Source organism: Pyrgilauda ruficollis, unplaced genomic scaffold, assembly GCF_017590135.1.
Source record: "Pyrgilauda ruficollis isolate IOZ18807 unplaced genomic scaffold, ASM1759013v1 scaffold22, whole genome shotgun sequence".
NCBI lineage: Eukaryota > Metazoa > Chordata > Aves > Passeriformes > Passeridae > Pyrgilauda > Pyrgilauda ruficollis.
The window spans coordinates 7,083,705-7,103,768 of NW_024521428.1; positions in this window are offsets into that span (position 1 = coordinate 7,083,705).

Consider the following 20,064-nt stretch of genomic DNA (forward strand, 5'->3'; position numbering starts at 1 on the left):
TTAATGCAGGTTGTACTAATCATTAGCGGCAGTTTGTCAACTGCATAATTCACCAGGGATTGTGGGTATGCATGATTTAGCAGGTGACCCTTGACCTCAGTGGAGTAAGAAGCCTGCCTTAGAGGCAAAATCAAGAGGGACAAAAAGCAGCGCTCACTCATGAACAATTATTATGCTTAACAGCATGACTGTCATTTTAGAGAGAAAGGGAAAAACAGTATGTACTGAATAATGAAGGATTAAAATTCACCTGAGACTTGGCTCCAGCTACAATGCTGGAGTCACCACCCTCGCTTAGGGGGGCAGTAAGAAGACAACACTTTTTTTTATTGTTTACTTAATGGCCCCTTAGCTAATATCTAAGAGTCAGAAGCCCTTCTGCCATGCAAAACATGAGGGCTGATCACAGCAACAGACTCATTTATTCTTCTGCTTTGAAAATGTTGGTTTACTCCCGTCTCTATCCCAGGTGCCAAACACTGGGATTGACCTGTGACTGTCATAGGTGAAAAGTATTAGTTAGGAAAGTCTGCATTAGTGTCAGACAGGTAGAGGATTTCCCCTCAGGCTGTCAATTCATTTGGAGGGAAGAGGAGAATAACCTGAAGTGAATTTCTGTGCCCACCTGAAATCTACTCAGAGAGTTAAATGCAGAGTTTGATTTACCAATCATTATAAATGTAGTATAGCATCATATTCTCTATTTCAACTATTGGAAAAATGCATTTCTTTTCACATCCCACTTGGGAAGTTATCAGTGTCATGCCTTGCTGTATTGCTGCTCTGTTTTATAATAGCAATAATCCTCCTGAAATCTGGCAACTAGGACGAGTTAAGTGCCCTAAGCTTTACTGTAATTAAGGTACTTTTTTGCTTGCAATAATTCAGAATTGGCTCTGACTTAAAAACTGAAATTTAACAAGTGATTTATCTTGTAATGTGCACTAATTGCTTTTGGTATTTTGAAAGTGGGGGTTGGGTGGGAGAAAGAAGAAAGGGGTCAAACAACTTAGTAATTTAACAGAAAAAGTGACAAGTGATCTTGCATGTTAGGCTCTTTCCAACTGGAGTTTTAATATGCACACCAGCTTCCTGGTTGTAAGGCTTTCTAATAATCTGTCTGTACTTGATGTCTATGCTTACAATTAAAAATGATGCTTGGAAGGAGGAAAGGGGCTGAGCAAACCTCTTTGCTAGCTAAACATTTTGAAATGTCGCTGGCACTGTCAACAACAAATTTACATCGCAGCCCTTGCCAGCTCTGAAAGAAGAGGCAAAGAATGTGGTGTCCCATCCTGAAGGGAAGGGAACACCCAAGATTCATAGATGCCCTCAGTCAAAAAGAAACAACAAAAATCAGAGGGCCCACAAAAACTTGCAGAGTTTTATTAATGAATTCTACACTTGGCACAGAAATTGGTATATGTTAGTCCCCTGTCTTCTAAAATAAACACATGGTGGTTGGTTTTGAATAGAAAGAGCAAAAGAGAGAGAGAGACATAGAGAATCGGTAGTGTGAAAGAGAGCAATTAAAGAGAGGAAGGAAGGCAGAGAAAGAAAGAGAGAAAGAGAGAAAGAGAGAGAGAAAGAAAGAAAGAAAGAAAGAAAGAAAGAAAGAAAGAAAGAAAGAAAGAAAGAAAAAGAAAGAAAAGAAAGATGATTCCTCAGCCGTGTTCCACCATCAATCCAGCTAATAGGGTGTCAAGGGTCCTAGCAAGGCTGGGTTTTGTGGGGGTACCTTTTATAGATAAATGTACCCATACTGGGGCTAAGTTTCTTGCTTTTCATACAAGTTATCATGCAAAATTTTTTTCTTCTAGACCTTTCTGGAAGACGGTTCAAAAAGCTTTTCTTGTCTTTCTCTCTCCTGACAGTATGATGATGTCTGCCCCTTCATCTCATTCCTGCCCTTGTGCTGTACTGAATTGTTCTCACCTCCAGGAGCCAGAACAAGGGTATTTGTCCCAAAAAAATGCTGCCCTTCTCCAGCCAAAACCTAATCATTCTTGCCTGATGTACACCATGTTCTTACCAGCAGTCTGTAGTTGGCTCTGTGGCTATCTGGCTGTTGGTTTTTGGGAAATACGCATTAGGCCCTTATCTTCTGGGCTTCTTCGGGAAGGAAGGTAGGAGAAGGCAAGAGGGCACTGCCACCAGACACCAAGAGCAGCCAGATGGCAAAAATATCCATGAATAATAATACTGAGGATTAAAATTTGTGACTACTGTCTCTTTCAGAGGGACCTAAGGCACTTCTGGATTGTTTCCATTTCCAGTGCAACATAGGCAAATACAGGGAAATTGCCAGTACTTACAAAAAAAAAAAAAAAAAAAAAAAAAAAAAAAAAAAAAAAAAAAAGAAAAAAGTGAAGATTGTCCATTAAGAGGTATTGACACCATCTAATTTGAGGGATCTCTTTCTCTGCAATGCAGGACAGAGAGCTAAGGTCTTTCGGCAGAATTCAGTCTGCTTAAATCATATTCCTGCTCTAAATTATCTCCCTCTCCTCTATGTCCATTGCCTTTGGTAGATGCACCAGAGAAAGGCTCTAGTCCTCATGCCCAAGGCAATCTGGGTTCCCTTGGTGCCTTTTGCAGAGGCATGATGCTGTGGTGTGCTTTATTTAGCTGCTGTGTGTGTTTCCTTGGCTGGGAAGCTGTCTGAGGGATCTCCTGCCAGTGCCACAAGTGGAGCCCTTAGTGTTCAGCTGCTCTAGGAAGGGTGTCTACTTGAGCTGAATTGCTAAATTTAGGTATTTGAGCTGAATCACATCCAAAGTGATGCTCCCCTTGCTCAAACAAGGGCAGAAGCAGGAAATGGAAGTTCAGCACTGGGTCAAGCCTTGATTGTAGTTCAGCCACACTTAGTGATTCCTGTTGTCTCATGTATGTAGGTTATATGGGTTTTTAGGTAGGAACTGTCCCCTACTGCAAAGGACACTGCATTTCCACAATCAAAAAATAATTAAAATTCTGTAAGAATATCACATAGTCAACAGTTCACATGTGAATAAAATAAAGCTTTTAGGAAAATAACAAATTTTGTTCTATCAGATATAAGATGCCAAAGTCCTTCCTCATACAGAGAAGGCAATGAATCCAGCCAACATTCCTCTAATGAGTTAGCATTCTCCTCTGCTGGAAGTCAAAAATATTCATGGCTTCAGGCAATATTCTTGCCCATGGACCTGAGAACAGTAAACCTCACTTCTGCCATGGACTGGCCACAAAAGGAGCAGATATAAGCTGTGATTCTCTTTATGTGTTTACATTTTGATCAAATCCTTCAGAAACTTACAGAAACTCTAGTTTCTGTAAGTAAAAGTTGTTTTTCTATTTCTATTTTAGTCTTTTTAAGTTCAAAAGCTACTGTTAGTAGGGAATTGGAAAAAAAACAAACCCAAATGAAGCATTATACTAAGCTCAACATGTTGATATTTGGATATATCTGAGGATAGCACAGTGCCATCTGGACTGCCTTAACAGCGCAGTTAATTGCATTATATATGGAGAAGGGATTCAAAAGAACAAAGAATTGAAGCTATTCTCTTTAAGTAACCCATTGCTGTGGTATCTAAGCACAAGAGTAGATCAGAGCATAAAAAAAGCAGATTGCTAAAAGCTATACATCCCAAATCTTATGCATAACTCTATATAGAGATTAATGAAACAAGCTGAGCGGCAAGCTGGAATAGTAGTGACAGCAGATTTACTCCCTCTAAGTGTTTGCAAGGACACCAACTTCAATAATTTCCAAAGTGAGCTATATCCATCATGGATGGGCTCCACAATATTTGCTGATGTTTCTTGCACAGCTGCTAGTCATATGGGACAGGGTTTTAAAGGTATCTTCTAGCCTCAGGAGACTAGAAGTGGGGGTTTCAAAAATATCTAGCCACTAAACTCACAGGAAAATCTCATACCAGCAATCCCACAAGCTGTCTATGGTTAGGTATCTAGATACTCTGCAAAAATCTGGGCTCTCCTGGTGGCCTGTGGGTGGAACCTAGCTTGTGGGGGATTTTTTTGCAGAGGAGAGAGAGGCCACATGGGGGGATGGTCTGCAGTATCTCCTGGCAGCCCGGGCCAGAGGTGTAGGTGCATGTTGTCTGCTGCTGCCTGTGAGGTGCTGCTTAGGGCAGAGAGGTGCTGGGAAGGGCACGTCCCTGGATGGCAACTCTTTCTGCCAGGACTGGGGCAAAGGGGGAAGGCTGCTTGAGCCTCCTTGCTGGGCTGAGCAGATTGAGGGATGATGTTTCTTGTTGCCAGAACAATGCTTGGGGAAATTGTGGGGTCCCCAAGTCTGTGGTTAAATCAAACTGACCACTGTGGGTCTGCTTTTCCTCCATATTTTGGGTGCATCACAGCACTGAGGATCATTAGCTTCTTCTCGGTGTACTATCCTAACACTGCTGGTAAGCAGCTGCTGGTTTGGTGGAGGGACACCAATTAGTGGTGATCTGTATGACTGAAAATGGAAGAGAAGTGGGTTCACAAGATATGAGAGCTGTTGTTTCCTAGTGTTTGCATACAGAATTTTGCTGGATGGCTCAGAACACAGCAGGTAGCCCTGATGCTGATTCAACCTTGTGTCTCCACAGAATCAGCAGCATCCCAGCTTCTCAAGCATACTCCCACATCGATTTCCCAGAGGAGCACTGCCCACAGAAGTGCCAGGTGATCTTCCTGGTGGTTAATCAGCCAGTGTGTAGGACCTGAGGACATTTGGTCTGCATGAGAGCAGCTGAGACATCTGTATGGGCAGACTAGTGCAGCGCAGCACGTGTAGGGCAGAGACCCTCCCTGTCAGCAGCTCCATCTCATCCAGCAGCTCCGTCTCTGCTGGAGTTGGGAAGCTGCAACAAAGGATATGGTGTCCATCCTACCTTGTCTGCAAGCCCAGGATCTCATCCAACATCAACAGCATCCCTCTGTGTGCCAGTGTCACTCCTTGATTTGATTGAAGCCTTCAGCATATTGACTTGTCTGTTTTGATTTTCCTGGGTTTACTTTTGTTTCTTTTGGAATTTATTTTAATCTGCTGGTTTCTTCTGAGATGTCTTATTTCTAACCATATTTCCTTTATTTGTCTTTCTTGGGTTTTTGTTTGTTTAGTTTTTTAATGGTGGTGTTTTTTCAGAAGCTGTCTTTTCAAAGAGCTGTCATTGCTGCCTCCACAGATGCTCCAATATACCAGGTACAGAAGACTATGGGTGTCCAAAAGTGTAACCATTTTCTAGCAAAATTGGATATTAAGATAATGTGTCTGTACACTGAATTGAAACTTTTTAAATGGCTCTGTACATTCAAACCCAAGTTGTTGGACTCATTAAAACTGACATATGCAAACATTTCAACTACAAAAATTCAGTTACTGATCTCTGTTAAATTCCAGGCAGCAGATGACACTTAGAGTCTGCTAAAGAAAAAAATGCTAGTCTTTTTTTTCCCCCACTGCTTTTAGTATTTGCTCAGTATCATTAATATAAATATGCAATCATCGAAATCAACACAACTGAAGTTAACAGAGCAACTCCAGATTTACATCAGTGTAAATGAGAGCAAAACTTGATCCCTTGCATGTAATTTATCTTTAATTCTGGTTTAAGTCTCTCTCATCTTGCTGAATAAAAACTGATGTTCTTCTCACACACAATCTGTATACCATTCATTAGTGTCTTTTCTGTTTGGAAGAGAGACTGGAGCCTGTGGTAATGAAAGCTCAAATCCTGGGGAGGAGTACACATGGTATTTTGTTCTAACTAAATGCTGTATTGGTATTCTCATGAGTGGCTTTGCTTTACTTGAACATTTATGAGTAGCTTGAACTAATAAATCTCTAATTAGTACTAATTACTAATTAGGTTATTGATTCCTCTGACTGTGGACTCCTCACTGGCTTTATTCATAAGCAGAATGTTATTTTTAAAATTCTTGTGGATATATCCTCAAACGAGATCACTTCTGCCACAGAAAGAAGCAGAGCAGCAGGCTCTGGGCAGCCTGCTTATCAGAACAACACCCAGGCTTATTCAGACTGAATAGGTCTACTGAGGAGCAGAGGTAGTTTTTTTTTTTTTTTTTGCTAATTGAGCTGTCAGAGCACTGCCTGCTTGCCCAGATGCACTGGAGAACCCCAGCACTTTTCTGCTGTCTTGTCTGATGGATACCTACTGTTTGCACCCCGTGGAAACATGGGCTGTGCCCAGCTCCAAAGGGTGGCTGATGCTCTTCTGAAGGTGTTTTGGGGCAGTCATGCTCTTTTTGGTCTCATGATGAGATCTAAAGCAGACCTGCTAGAGCAAGATCTGCTTTGCTTCCCACAGTCTGGCTTTGTCTCTGTTCGGTAAGAAAAGCCCCTCTGAATCCTCGTACTCTCAGAAGTGTTTCCCCTCCCGTTCTCCCATCTCTCTCCAGCAGCTGTCCTGCTCACCGCCTACCTGATGAGCCAAAAGGGGTTGTTAAAATCTTTGCTCGGGAGTCTGCATTTACATGGCATTCCCAATAGCTTTTTGAAGAAACAGCCCTTCCTGCCCCAAAAGGATTAGGAACCCCATAATCCCATTTTTTTTCCCTAAAAGCTCAAAGAACAGGACTCCCAAGGTGCAATACTCATGTAGGAAACACTCTCCCTACTGCCACCATCACTGCCACACCAACTCACCATACTTCTCCCAGTTTCTCACACCACAAATTAATTCATAAAGGAGTTTTGCTTTTTTATGGTTTATTGAGGATAGCAGTTAGCATGCTGTCTGCTAACGTCTTTCACTTGAAGGCAGAACACACAAGTGATTGAAGAAATTTTGGCTTTCTTCACTGACAGTAGTGATTTTATTTAGAAGTGACTGATTGCCTCTCTGTTAGGACTGGCAGGAGAGGTCAAGTGCAGCACTACTTTATTCAAGCATCAGGCCATTCCGCTCACAGAGGTTTTGCACATGGTACATCTTCAATTTGCAAACCCAGACAAGTGCAAGATGAGGCTTACTTCTGGTTGGCATTATCTGTGAGAAGCACGCAAAATCTCTTTTTTGGTGGCTGCCTTCTCTTTCTGTTTATTTTATGCAACCCGCTATGTTTGTTTTGATCCCTGCAGCCCCGTGCAGGTTCTGTGATGAGCCACTGTGGCACCACAATGGTGCTGCACTCATGCTGACGTTCTCACCAGCAGACTCCAAGCCCTGCTGAGCTTTGCAGTTGCATGCACATAACTCCCTAGGACAACTGTGGGAGATGTCTGCGTGTGGCAGCGAGGGGATGGGGCTCCCTGTGTAACAACATCTGGGGACCAGAAATTGAGTATTCTTGGCTACAGGCCTCGACTCTGAAATATGATCTTCCCACCCTTCTGGTCCATCTCTTCACAGAGCAAAGGAATAAAGAAGGGAGCTAAATATCTCTGGATGGAAGTCCAGTCAGCTAATTAATATCAATGAGGTGCGTGTTATTTTTAGTTATTGCAGATGTGCTCATACCTCATTAGCTTAAACACTTTAAAGCAAATAAATAACAGCTTCTGTCATGCTTAAAGGAAACATTTCATAAAGGGGTTATTGATCTGGACTTCAGAGGGACCTGGTGAGAAATCTGTAAGGCTTTTTCTTCCAGAGGAGGGAAAGGAGGAGACAACTTTACAGAAGTAGACTGAATGCGTCCTCTTTTGTAATGCACATTAAGAAGCCAAAAGGCAGATCTGTTTCCAGGTGGGTCTGGTGGGTTTGGGTTCCTCGGTTGGTTCCTCTGGTGGAGACACTTGTAGAGGCTTTGCAGTGAGGCAATTGAATATCTTCCTGTGAGATGTTTTGGGGAGACAGTTGGTCCAGAAGAAAGGGTTCGCCCGAGTCTGCAGGAGGAATATTTCTTTGGCCCTGATTACCTGATATTTTAATTTCCATATTTAGCAAGCACCCCAGATGTGTGTTGCAGGAAATAAGTAACTTGTCAGTGGTTTTGAGGTTTCTCAGCAAAAAGAAGATTACATCGTTTTACACTGAACTATTGAAGAGAGTGTTTTATATTTTGAATGCTAATAAGCACAGTTTTTTTTCAGACGGGAGCCATAAAACTGTCATTATGTCAGTGGTATGTCTTTGTTCTTAGCTTTGCTCATGCTAATCAAAGACAACAGTGGTATATTTTGAGTTAATACTGTAACAAGAGGAATGGCATTAGTGGTCATCATCATGAGTGACTCCTGGACATGTGGTAATAATTTCTTAAGTGTTTCTGAATAGTAAATGAGTGAGAGAGAGGCAGTTCAGCTCCAGTGCTGTGCAGAATGGAATGTATGATTCTGCTGAAATGATAGATCCACAGCTCACATTTGAGGGGCTGTAAAAACAAAATCTTCTTTTTAATAAAATTAACATATCTCCTTCCACAGTCCTTCTTTTTTTCAGCATCTGACTTTGCCCTTTTATTTGGGATAAAGCAGTGACTTTTAGCAAAAGGACTGCATGAATGCAATCCTCTTTATGTTCTTAGGGAAATCGTTCCACTCGAGAAACCAAGCTCTCATCCTTTGAGTATTTTAGTTTTGCATAGTTGGATGTAAGTTTGAGAGCCTTCAGTTGAAATGGTGTTTTCCTTCTTGTTAATAGATGCCCCCAGATTTGGTAAATATATGGAAATAGAATTGGTAACATTATATATTTAAGTGCCAGTTTTCTTAGGGGAAAAAAAAATACCACCCAAACCTTTTTTATTATCAGTCAAGCAGTTCTCATTTATTTGGTGAGGCAGTATGTTTGCATTGGCTGGCAGGCTCATGAATGGCTCCTGCATAACGAATCATACATTTTAAGAATTCTTTCCAAAGCTTTTATGAAAATACAAAAACTTAAATAACTTTAACACAGTTGTATGATCAGTCTGATTAAGTTAATGCATTTAGTTTAAGTAACCCCAGTGGGGTTTCAGCAGTACTGTACGTTCCAGAGAAGGGAACAATTGGTGTATTTTCACTGTCTGACTGCGTTTCTCAGAGAATGCTGAACAATATTAAACATTCAGAGGCTGCGTTTTCCCTTTGTTTTGACAAATGCTAATAAGTAGCTAACTGCAAGAGAGGGGGAAAAAATTCCTAATTCAAACCAGTTGTGTGATGGTCGAGCTCAGCAAATTCCCTGACCAACAAGATGTAATCTGGGAAGAAAAGAGCAGAGTGGTAGCCTTTGCTAGCCTTTGAAATCACTAATAAAGTCATTAGACAATGTTTAGCTGAAGAGAAATGACTAAAGCCAGAGAAAGACTATTCTGAGGAGCTCTCAGAAGGAACATTAGTGAGCTTTGGTTCCTAATTAAGTGGTATTATTAGGAGCTTTGGTAAAAACCCTTGTGTGTGTGACATCTTGTATTTCTCTGTGTATCAAGAGTTGAAGAGAAACTAAAAAAAGAGAGACTTTTTAATGATAATACCTGAAAAGTGTTTTTCAGCAGACCCATACATCATTGTCAAGTGAAAAGATTAAACTTTATTGTTTCTTTTTGAACCAAGAACTCAAGGTGAGTGGAAATGTCTTGAAATGCAAAGTAGTTTGGCAGATAAAGTAAAATAGAGATGAAAAAAGACAATAAAAAGACATTGGCTGTAATAGAGGAAAGAGTGGGGAAGTTCACTCTTTAATGTTGCTGAGAGAACTTTCTTTTTGCTATTAATGATAGCATTTAAGTGTTACAATTACAAGCTTTTATTGAAATGAAACATTTCATTTAAGGAATGGCACCAAAATCATTTTTGTGTGTAATATGAAGCATTAGTTATGTGATGCTGCTGCCAAAATAAACCCCACCATTCATTTAAAATATCAGGAAACTCCATTTGAGAGGGTAGTTATACATCCATTGAGGATACTCTGTATATTATTTTTCCTTGATATTAATAAAGTCTATTAACAACATAACTGCAATTGATTCATAATGTCACATTTGTTTGCAAGTAATGGATGTAAGGTTAAAATGGTTTAACTATTACAATGTTTGAAAATGATTGCTGTTCCCTAAAGCCTCCTTTATTTTTATTACAGTTTTTTTTTCCCTTCAGCAACCAGTTGTTTTGCAGTTGTTAAACTGCTTTCAGCTGCAGATACTCTGCATTATCAAGATAGATGGGGCTTGGTGTGGGATTTCCACAAAGGTTGGTTGCTGAAAAAGTAACTTCCACAGCGTACCCTTGAAAGATTTATTTAATTTGTCCCTTAACAAGCCAGGCTGCACTGATTTCTACAGAAAAAAGTCATTTTTCTGTCAAATTCTGGGCTGTTTTGGGGAGCCTCTTCTGCCTGCCTGTTGGCACATGAAATGCACACCTCCAACCCCAAAGCTCGTCCCGGTGCTGGTGGCGGACGAGGTCTGTGACTCAGGCTGCCTTTGCTAACCAGGACACAGAAGGTTTTGTTTGCCTCTTTGTGCTGTGCTTACAATGGCCATGAGGACACTGCCACGCTGAGAGTGCCTGAGCACTCCCCTTTTGCTTTGGCTGTGTGTCATTCCCCTCTCCATGCCCACCAGCTGTAGAAAAAAGCAATCCCTGAAAGACTCTGCTGTGGGACAGGCAGACATGAGGAGCAGCCATTGGACACCTGGACTTCCATTGCTAACTTCTGAGTGCCTGGGAAGAATATTGCCAACTCCATCAGAGCCTTTCTTGTCATCTTAATTCACAATTCGCTCTGAGCAGAAACTTTTTTTTTATCTGGGGTTGACACAAAAGTGCATTTAAAAGCAGATCACTTGGCATTTAAGGCTAGCTTTGAAATGGCTTGGGCAAATACTCCATGCAGGTACTGCCACCTAATTTGTAAAAACTTGTTTTGCCCAATATCTTCTTTTACAGTGACATTCAACAATAATTCTATTTCTGAGAGAGTCACGGCTTGTGTGCCAATTTGTATTCTATTCACATGTGTAGGAAGAGTTGGATATTTGCTTTTTTAGGGGAGAAAATGGAAAATAAATAATTTTATTTAAAAACCCCATATATGCTTGAAAGAAAGGACACCCCTCAAGTCCTTTTATCTAAACCACTGTCCATAATATAAAGTATCAGAAGTGATTTTTTTAAAATCAGATTTAATTCTTTCTCATGGTACAGTTACAGTTTCATGACTTTCTAATTGGACAATGAAAATATTACAGATTTGCAGACTTTATTTTTTGTTGATCACCACCAGTTAATTTTACTCTTTGGTTACCATGCACTGATAGAGGGTTGCAATTGCTATAGGTTTTTTGTGGATGGCACTCAGCAAACCTTGTGATGCCTGGCAGTTTAAAAAACTTGGACAGATGGATTTTTGGACTGTAAATACAACAGGGGGAATATTTAGTTGGTTTTAACAAAACTATTTTAATAGGTATTTTCAAGAAATTGTGGGTTCTCTGATTTGCAAACGATATGTATTTCTAGCCCCAAAAAAGCTCAAATTCTAATTGTTCTGCTTCTTTGAAGGGTGTTCTGAATTTTCACATCTTGTTATTACAGGACTTTCTACCAACATGACCACATAACAGGGTTACTCCTGGCACAACTGCACATGCAGAAGAGGAATTGCATTCATTAACTGTATCAGTTTCCAAATGGCACATAATCTGGACACAGACCTAAGCCCTGGCCTGACAAGCCAAGCCAGTGAGTCAGTGGATCCAGAAGATCAGCCTGTTTTCAAAAGATCTCATCTACTTTGTACAGGGTTTCAAAAGGGAGTCGTGTTTGGGGTTTTTCTGTTGCTTTTGTTTTCCTCATTGAGGTTTGCAGGGTAAGTCCCAGATCAACTCATACTCTGAGTTAGGTCTAGTGAGTATTTTAGGTGCTGTTTTAACGTTTTTTTAAAAGCACGACAAAGTAGCCCCAGCACATTTACAGGAGCAGTGACTCCACATGCAGGCAGCATTCCCATCACACAGCAGTGGATGGCACACCAGGAAAATGCAACTGTGGTGGAGAGCAGCTAATCTTTGCCACCACTCTGTGCAATGACAATACTGGATAACTGTGGAAAGGGTCTGCTCCCAGATTTGTTAGCTTCAGAGAGCTTTGCCTCTTCAGTGACATGATCGTGTTAAAGCCAGGCTCCTGTCTGGAAAGAGCAGAAATCTGGAGCTGAAATCTCTGCTAGTGTCATTGTTCCCAGAGGTGCAGTAATGGGCTTCACTATACAGTGCTGTATCTCACTTGGAAAGCACCTGCTCTGAGCGACATAAACTCTTTGTTAATATGTACAATAGACTTCAGCATCACTTAAACATCTTAAGAAAATAAGGCTTGGGAGTTGAGAGTATTAACTACCTAATTTCAAACACTTTGTTAAAAGTTCTCATTTCACTTTTGCATGGCTTGCCAACATTAACATTAAACTTTTGACTGTTTAAGCCACTTCTGTGATCAATTATTATTTTTTAAGCAGAATGAGTCCTTAGAAAGCTACAACACAAACCGTGAGACTACAGCCATGACCTTTTCAGATTGGTGGCTCACGCAATTGTTAACATTGGGTATGACGTGCCACATTAATAACTTGGTTATTAGGAAAAAAAAGGTATTGTCAGTCCATTAAAAAAAATTACTTTATGGACTGCTTTGTGAAAAGAAAAGAAAAGAAAAGAAAAGAAAAGAAAAGAAAAGAAAAGAAAAGAAAAAGAGGACTACTAGTTTATTTTGCCTTTTTTCTGCAATGCTTTGGTTACAGTGATGTCCATCCTGGGCTGATTTCTTTGGAGCTCAGTTTGGGATTATCCAGAGTGACCGACAGGTACTGATAAGAAAAGCTGATGGTGAGAGAGGGTGAGGCACAGACTGACTCCTAGCCTGGCATGGGGCTTCCCTAGCTCCTTGCAAGCCAAATAAATCCCAGCTGGTCCCTGCTCTGTGCTGTGTGTTCTGGAGGGGCCCCCATTTTCAGCTGCCACTCATCCTGGGCAGTTGGTGGACTCCTCCTCCAGCCTTGCTCTCTGTGGGATGGTGGTTTAGTTTTCTGTCTGCTGCCTGACCACCATCTTCTGTGGCAGTGGCAGCAAAACAATATCTTTGAGGCTACTATCTCCTGCTCTGTCAAACAGGCTTTAAATTAGTCCAGACACTCCAAACTTATCAGGATGTGGTAGAGAAGCCACACTGAGTCCCTCAGAAGATCTGCTAAAATCTCTTCTCTTTCAGCCAAGCATTTTGACTGTGCATGTCATTTTCTACTAACTCCTTATTCCCCTTTCCCTAAAGTAAAACTGAGTTGTTGAATGGCAGATGCTTAGCGCACAAGTAATATGTATAAATATTTACCAAAAAATAGAGGTTGACTTCTCTTTTACTGCTCACTGATTTTCAGCTGAGAGAAGTGTATGTATTCCTTTGTGAACTGATTGTAGTTATAGAAGGAGTAAAAGACTCCAACCCATTAGGAGTTCTAAAATAACACACTTTCTATGATGTATGTCTGACTTTCTTGCCTGCTTTGACTACTTATGGCATAGGAAACTAGTCTGAGGCAGTCTCTAGACAGCATCTATACTCAGTGTCCAGCCCAGGATGATTCATCATATCCTAAAAAAGATGTCCACTACCAAGGCTTGAGGTATTGACCCTCTGTTCACTCTAGAGGGTGTTCACACAGCTGCTTCAACCTGGTCTATGGACAGGTAATATTAAATGGGATGAATGCCACTGAATGCCACCATCATGATTAAGATATGAACTTCGTGTGTGTGAATGTATCAGCACTGTCACATCTTCTCAGTGAAAGAAGAACTTAATGTCTCAGACCAGCAGCTCAGTACTGCTGTCACACCTGCCTCTGCACGCCATGTATCACAAGTTCAGTGACAGACAGTGACTGTCATTCTGTCAAATGGCCTGATTCCCTTTGACATGTAATGCCCTTTACCCCACTTTGGCAGTGGCAAGAAGATATGCAGAAAATGTAAATAATATTAAAAGAGACCTTAGGGCACCTACACAATTGCCTGAACAGCATAAGATTGGTCTTGCTTAAGACAAATTAAAGAGAAATTAGAGTTCTGATTTTTTTCCTTGAATTCAAATGATGCAGGATGGATCCTAGATATAGAGGGGTTAAAACAAAAAAAAAAAAAAAAGCTGAATAATAAAATAATAAAGCTGAATAATACCAGCATTTTTTATTCATCACATGATATTTGGTTAGGACTATTATATATAACATTTTAAATTATGTTTGGTCTTTTCAATACTCTTTACAAAGTCCTTATACGTTTGAACAAGAATATGTTCTGACATCCCAGTGTTCTCAGTAATGATTCCATCATTCCTCACTTGATGTGGCAACATTAGCCTGTTTCTGAATGTGTTTGAAACATAAGGATTTCCAGGTTGCCATTGCTCATGTACAGGAGAGGCACAACACATCTGAGTTACCTTTTTTGTCTTTTTTTTTGTGATGACATACATGTCTGGATACAGAAGCTATGCTATAAGGATAAATGACGGTGAGATTAAACCCCCAGTAGGAAGAACAGGAATGATACTCTTAAGCATTTGGAAGGAATGCAGCCCGGGCCCAAATGCTTTTATTTTTCAACTTCATTGATCAAAAGCTACTCTGTGTAAGATGCTAAATGACATCTGACATATCTGAAATGCTGGGATAAAACAGCAATAGCAAAAAAAGCCTAACCAATAATAGGTAAGGTTTTACTGCTAGTAAAGCAGGTCCTCTGCTGAGGAGAAACGTTAAAACTGCGTGAATTACACCCAAGCAAGTGACAACTTTACTTAGCTATTCCATACATTAGAGGATAAATCTCCATTCTAGGAAGTTTCAATGCCATTTTAGTTATCCATTTAATCCACCTATTCATTTAGCAGGAATGGTAATTACGGGAAAATTGCTGCCAAACTATGATGTGCAATTAAAATTCAGGCTATTTTGTGTGATGCAAAATCTCCCTTTTTTACTATCATCTTACAAATCCTCTGATAGAAAGTTTGTGCCTTTTTGAAACAGAGCTTGTAATAATAAGCCATCTGGCTTACTTAAACATGAAAGATTAAAATGATATACAGTATGAAGGCTTCCTATTCAATTGCTAATGTCCAAGAACTCAACTCCAGTGGTGAAAGCTGTCATTTGGGGGGAAGAGGTAATTAAAAGATTTCCTTGTAGAGATGGGTCCTAGAGTAGGGAACTGGCACATCCAACAAGCAAAACTAATTTTCCAAAAGAAAGCAATGCTGGCCAAATGTCTTGCAAGATAATCTTCTGTATCCTTAGTTCACTCACAACTGCTTGACTGGGACTGAAAGGTGGGTTGATGACTGGTGGCACAAAAGCAACCAAACCTTGCTTTATTTACCATGCTAAGCCAGCAGTGCTTCGTAACATGGGCTTGACTGAGGCAGACAACAATGAGAGAAAATGCATTGTGATTAAGACCGACCCACTCTTTTCAAAGAGAGGGAGAAAAAGGTTGCAAATATTTTAGAAAAACGGCAATGCAGAAGCTGAAAATATGGATTCTGAGAAGTGACATGCAGAAAGGCACTTTTTGCAGATGAGCTTTTGAAACAAATGCATTTAGTAGCCTTTACTACTTTATAACTGGCAAGAGGCTAATTGGGGGCACAGTGCTTGGGCTTGTGCAGCATACAGGCCATCTGATAAAATGGGGTAATTGTCAGCTGGCTGCAGAGGAAAAACAAGATACACCTCAGCTGTGATGGTGGCATATTCTGCTATTTTCAGCTTCCCTCTGCCTTGCACCTCTGACTGATGAATTTCCAAATGGGAGGCAACTCAAAATCCTGTTGATGAGATGAAGAACCCACCCTAGGGTCTCAACCTTAAGTGGAAGCAGAGGTGAGTATGAATTGTTCCCAGACAGTCATCCATATGGTCTGGAGTACTTGTAGGGAGTGCTGTACCTTTGACCTACAAAAAAAAGCCTAAATGTTATTACAAGTAGACTGTAATCCTCCCGGATGAAGAGATCATGTCTGATTCCTTACAGGAAAAAGAATTTAATACAGAATGTAAAACTCTCTAAATAATATTGAGTTCAATGTATCATAGCAGGGATCTTCTCTGTTGGGTTTTTTGGAAGTGCTCTACAAGTCTGAAGAAACACAAACATCCCAATTGTTGTTCTGTCGTCACTGTTGCTCCTACAGGGGCCTACTTAATTACCACTGAACTATATTATCTCTGTCTGCATCAGACTTTTTCAAAAGGGAGATGTTTTAAAGTGCTGTGTGCAGGTACAGTACTCTATAAATAAAGAAAGAGTGCTAAAATGAGAACCCTTCCATTAAAGACACTATCCTCATCAGCTACGTTTCAGAAGAGCCTATTTAATGAAGATCCTTTAGCTATTAATTCTACTTTCAGGCTCCGTTTAGACTGAGAGAAGGAAATAATGAATCATGACATAATGGAAGTCCCTGTAAAGCACTCAGCTTACCACACAGGAAACCAGACTTGCATGTGCGTTTGTTTTTGTTTTTAAGGCTATTTCTAACAATAGCAGCCAATGAGAGCCTATTAACTTCATTGTGTCTTAACTTTCTGTTCAGTCCTTGGCTATCTTCCAGCTTAATTCCTCTGAGTCAGCAACACATTCAAAACAGGTTAAATGAACTCTTGGATAAGAACCTCCAATAAAGGAATAATTGATCTTTCCAGTGCAGCTCATCACCCCTTCCAAAAACACAAACAAAAGCACATGCAAAGGCAACGTTTAAATATGCAGCCTTATTCAGAGGTGACAGGATGGGCAAGAGAGGGGTGTGGGGATGGATGAGTTGGGGGAAGTAATGGTGTGAGAGTTGTTAAGCAGCCAATACGAAATGCATACTTTGGCAAAAGTGAGAAGAAAGGCTCATAGGACTAAGGAAAATGAATGGACTATATTTGCTTCTCTTAAGGAGCTCTACTTTGCCTTCAGCATGGTTTCTCATAGTCTGATTTTCTGACCTTCTTGCCTTTTTTTCTCTCTGTAGTTCTATCCAGTAAAGTGATAAAGATTGACATGCCTCTGTCATGTCAGAGGAGAGGAGCTCTCCACGTGCTTAGGACTTCAAATATCCACAGGAAAATAGATGAAATCCACTCTGTTCTTGGCCTACATGTTCACCCAGGAGGAGCGAGTGGGGAGGATAGCAGCTTGCTAGATGGGTGTCTGCTGATCTCTCTGTAAGGGGAGGGAGTACTCAGGGAAGCAGATCATTAGGAGTAGAGTGTTGAAAACATGCCAAAAATAACCGAGAATTTACTTTGTCTTTAACAAAATATCATGTCAATTGCAGGTCCCTTTTTTTGTATTTTCATGGAAAAAGGATTTATGGATACATGGCTAAGCCAAAGAGAACAGGCTCTATGAAGAAAAAAAAAAACAAAAACAAAAACAAAAAAACAAACAAACAAACAAAAAAAAACAAACAAAAAAACCCACCAAAAAACCCCAAAAAAGGTGATCATCCACTTTGGACCTAGGAAAAAAGTGGCCCAGTAGCTGTAATACTGTGATCCCAGTTCATTAAATTTATGTAGATACCTTCTAAAGCAGCACACTTATTGTCCTCTGGCCTTCTCATGGATTTATCCTTGCATCCACAGTGCATGAGCCTGGAGTCACTTCACCTAAAAGTCTGTACATATGCTCCAGGTGGTAGTTTTCCTTTTTAAATAAAATTTGAGCTGTGCACTGTAAGAGTGAAGTGAGTCAATGAACTTAAACCAGCTTTCTTGAGGACTTCTCTGCAATCTCCATGAGGAACTTGGAGCAATCATAAACTTCATGTTCCTTTCTGAAATTTGGGCACTTTTAAGGGAAAGAATAAGATGTCTAATGTGGATGTGTCTCTCAGCAGCAAGACATGACAGTCCTGTTGCTGAGTCTCTGCTGAAAATTATGTAAGTTAGAAGGTGATGAAAACATGCAAAGAGTCTGGAGAAGATGCAACAGTTTTGCAACAATTCCTGTAGGCTCCACCTTGCTTTGTTGTATTGTAGCAGTGGCTCTTTGAGAAAGAGACCACAGCTTCCTCCTGCGTTTTCCTAGAACTGACACAACAGGGGTTTTGACTTGGATTTCAAGGTAGTATCAGAATAAAAATGTGCAGTGATATATTCCAAGCGTGTAATCCTCACTCTAGAAAACTCCTGCTCTTTACAGAGAATTTCCAGACACAGAATACTAATTTTCCCTGCCAGTTTTTTTGTGAGGGATTATTTGCCTGTTGAAAGGCTGGTTGGGAAGGGACACTGTGTGTGTCTAATGTTTTTAGCCTTTTCTGTGCTAGTTGATAGCTTTATGTATGGCTACATAGACCAAGTCACTGACCAGGCTTTGTTCCCTTCCCTTCTTCATATGTTTACTCATCTCTTCAGTCTTCAGAAGAATAAGAAATTTGAGAACATCTGAAAGTGTACCACATATAGACTATACAGAATAAAAATTTCCAGGAGTTTATTGTTTACATTTAAAATATGTGTTAAAATCCAAAACAATTACTCTCTGAAGGGTATTTGCCTTTCATAGACCCCCTTTGTGGAGAATGGTAATTTCTCCTTTGATACTCCCAGTGTCTCCCACCTTGTGTATAATAAGTCTTAGGGAAGGAGGTGATTAGGTCTACTCACTTAAACTTTGATGTCACTACAGAACCTCGTATTTCATTTGACAGAACTCCAGGGTATCTAGTCCAGATGATAACAGTGATAATAATAATGTTTTTACTCATTTTGGTACCAAAACATGTCTGTCCCAGCATGGTCAGAGTCTCAGCAAGGGAATCACCAGTGGGAGTGGCACAGCTCAGCATCCTGAATGTGAACCAGTGCAGAAGCATTGTAGCTCTTTCAGCAATGGCACTTGCAATTGTAGTTCACTCAGGGAGATCTGACACTACAGAGGTGTTCACATGGCAGCTGATTCCACTGATCACTGACACATGCCATAATGAATCTGTTGGGCTAGCTGAGGGACACAGACTGATCAAAACAGCAAGGAAAGGATAGAAGGAAGCTTTTCTGAGGTGAAAAGTGGTCGAGGTGAGAAACTGCTTTACTTTTAGAGAGATCTGAGAAGAAAAAGCATACAACCCAGAGTAACAGAGTGGCTGCTGCTTAATCTGCAGGAAAGGGAATAGCTCTTAACTTCAGAATGGCCCAACAAGTAGGCAGGATACTTTGAAAGAAAGGTGCCTTAAGATGTATAAAATTCATTATGTGGCTCAAATGAAAGGGGATTTGTCTTGATTTGATGACATAGCTTGGAAATGAGAGGAAAAACAGCACCTAAAGGCCACTCATTGACTAATTTGCTGTCCAAGGGAACACAAATATACTGCTGTGCTTCCTGCCCTTCCCTTTCCTCTTTTCAGGAGTGTTCTGGATTGTGTGTATGTTACCATTATATGTTTGTACCCACAATAAAAACACCTAACAAACTACTGCTCTTCTTCAAATCCCTCAAGCTTTCCATCTGCCACAGCCTTTCAAAGCACTGAGGAGTGATCAGGCTGTCCTAATAGTAATTTTGATGCTGATCTTCATTCTACAAGATGAACTACTTTGTCTCCTTTTGTCTCCTTATGGTCTCTTCATTTTATCTCTTTCATCTTTACTTACTGCATCCAACAGCTGCAAACTGTGGGACAATGAATGTGCCTAATTCTAGCAGCTATTGCAGTTTAAAACTAATGAAAAGCTATTAATAGCTAATTCAGTAGATTATTGCTGCTCAGGGTAAAGGAGTGGGCCCAAATTGTGCTACCAGTTACAGCCCCAACAAGGCCAGCATCTGCTCCCTATCAACATTAAACCTCTAGGAGACTTTATGATGCGCTGCAGGCGCAAATACCGACAGGATGCTGATGATGTGTGTTGCTCTCTATTTGAAACAGACACTGACTCCAGTTATCATGGAAACAGAAAGATGTGGTTGAGGAGAAGCTGGTTCAAATGGATTTCAGAGAAAATGGTTACACCCTCCAGCACTGAGGAGCATTTTAAAGCAAAATCCTGGGAGAGCCTTGCAGCTGATAGGATCCTTCTAGCAGGTGTGGGGGAGTGCAAAGACGTGATTGCTTGACTT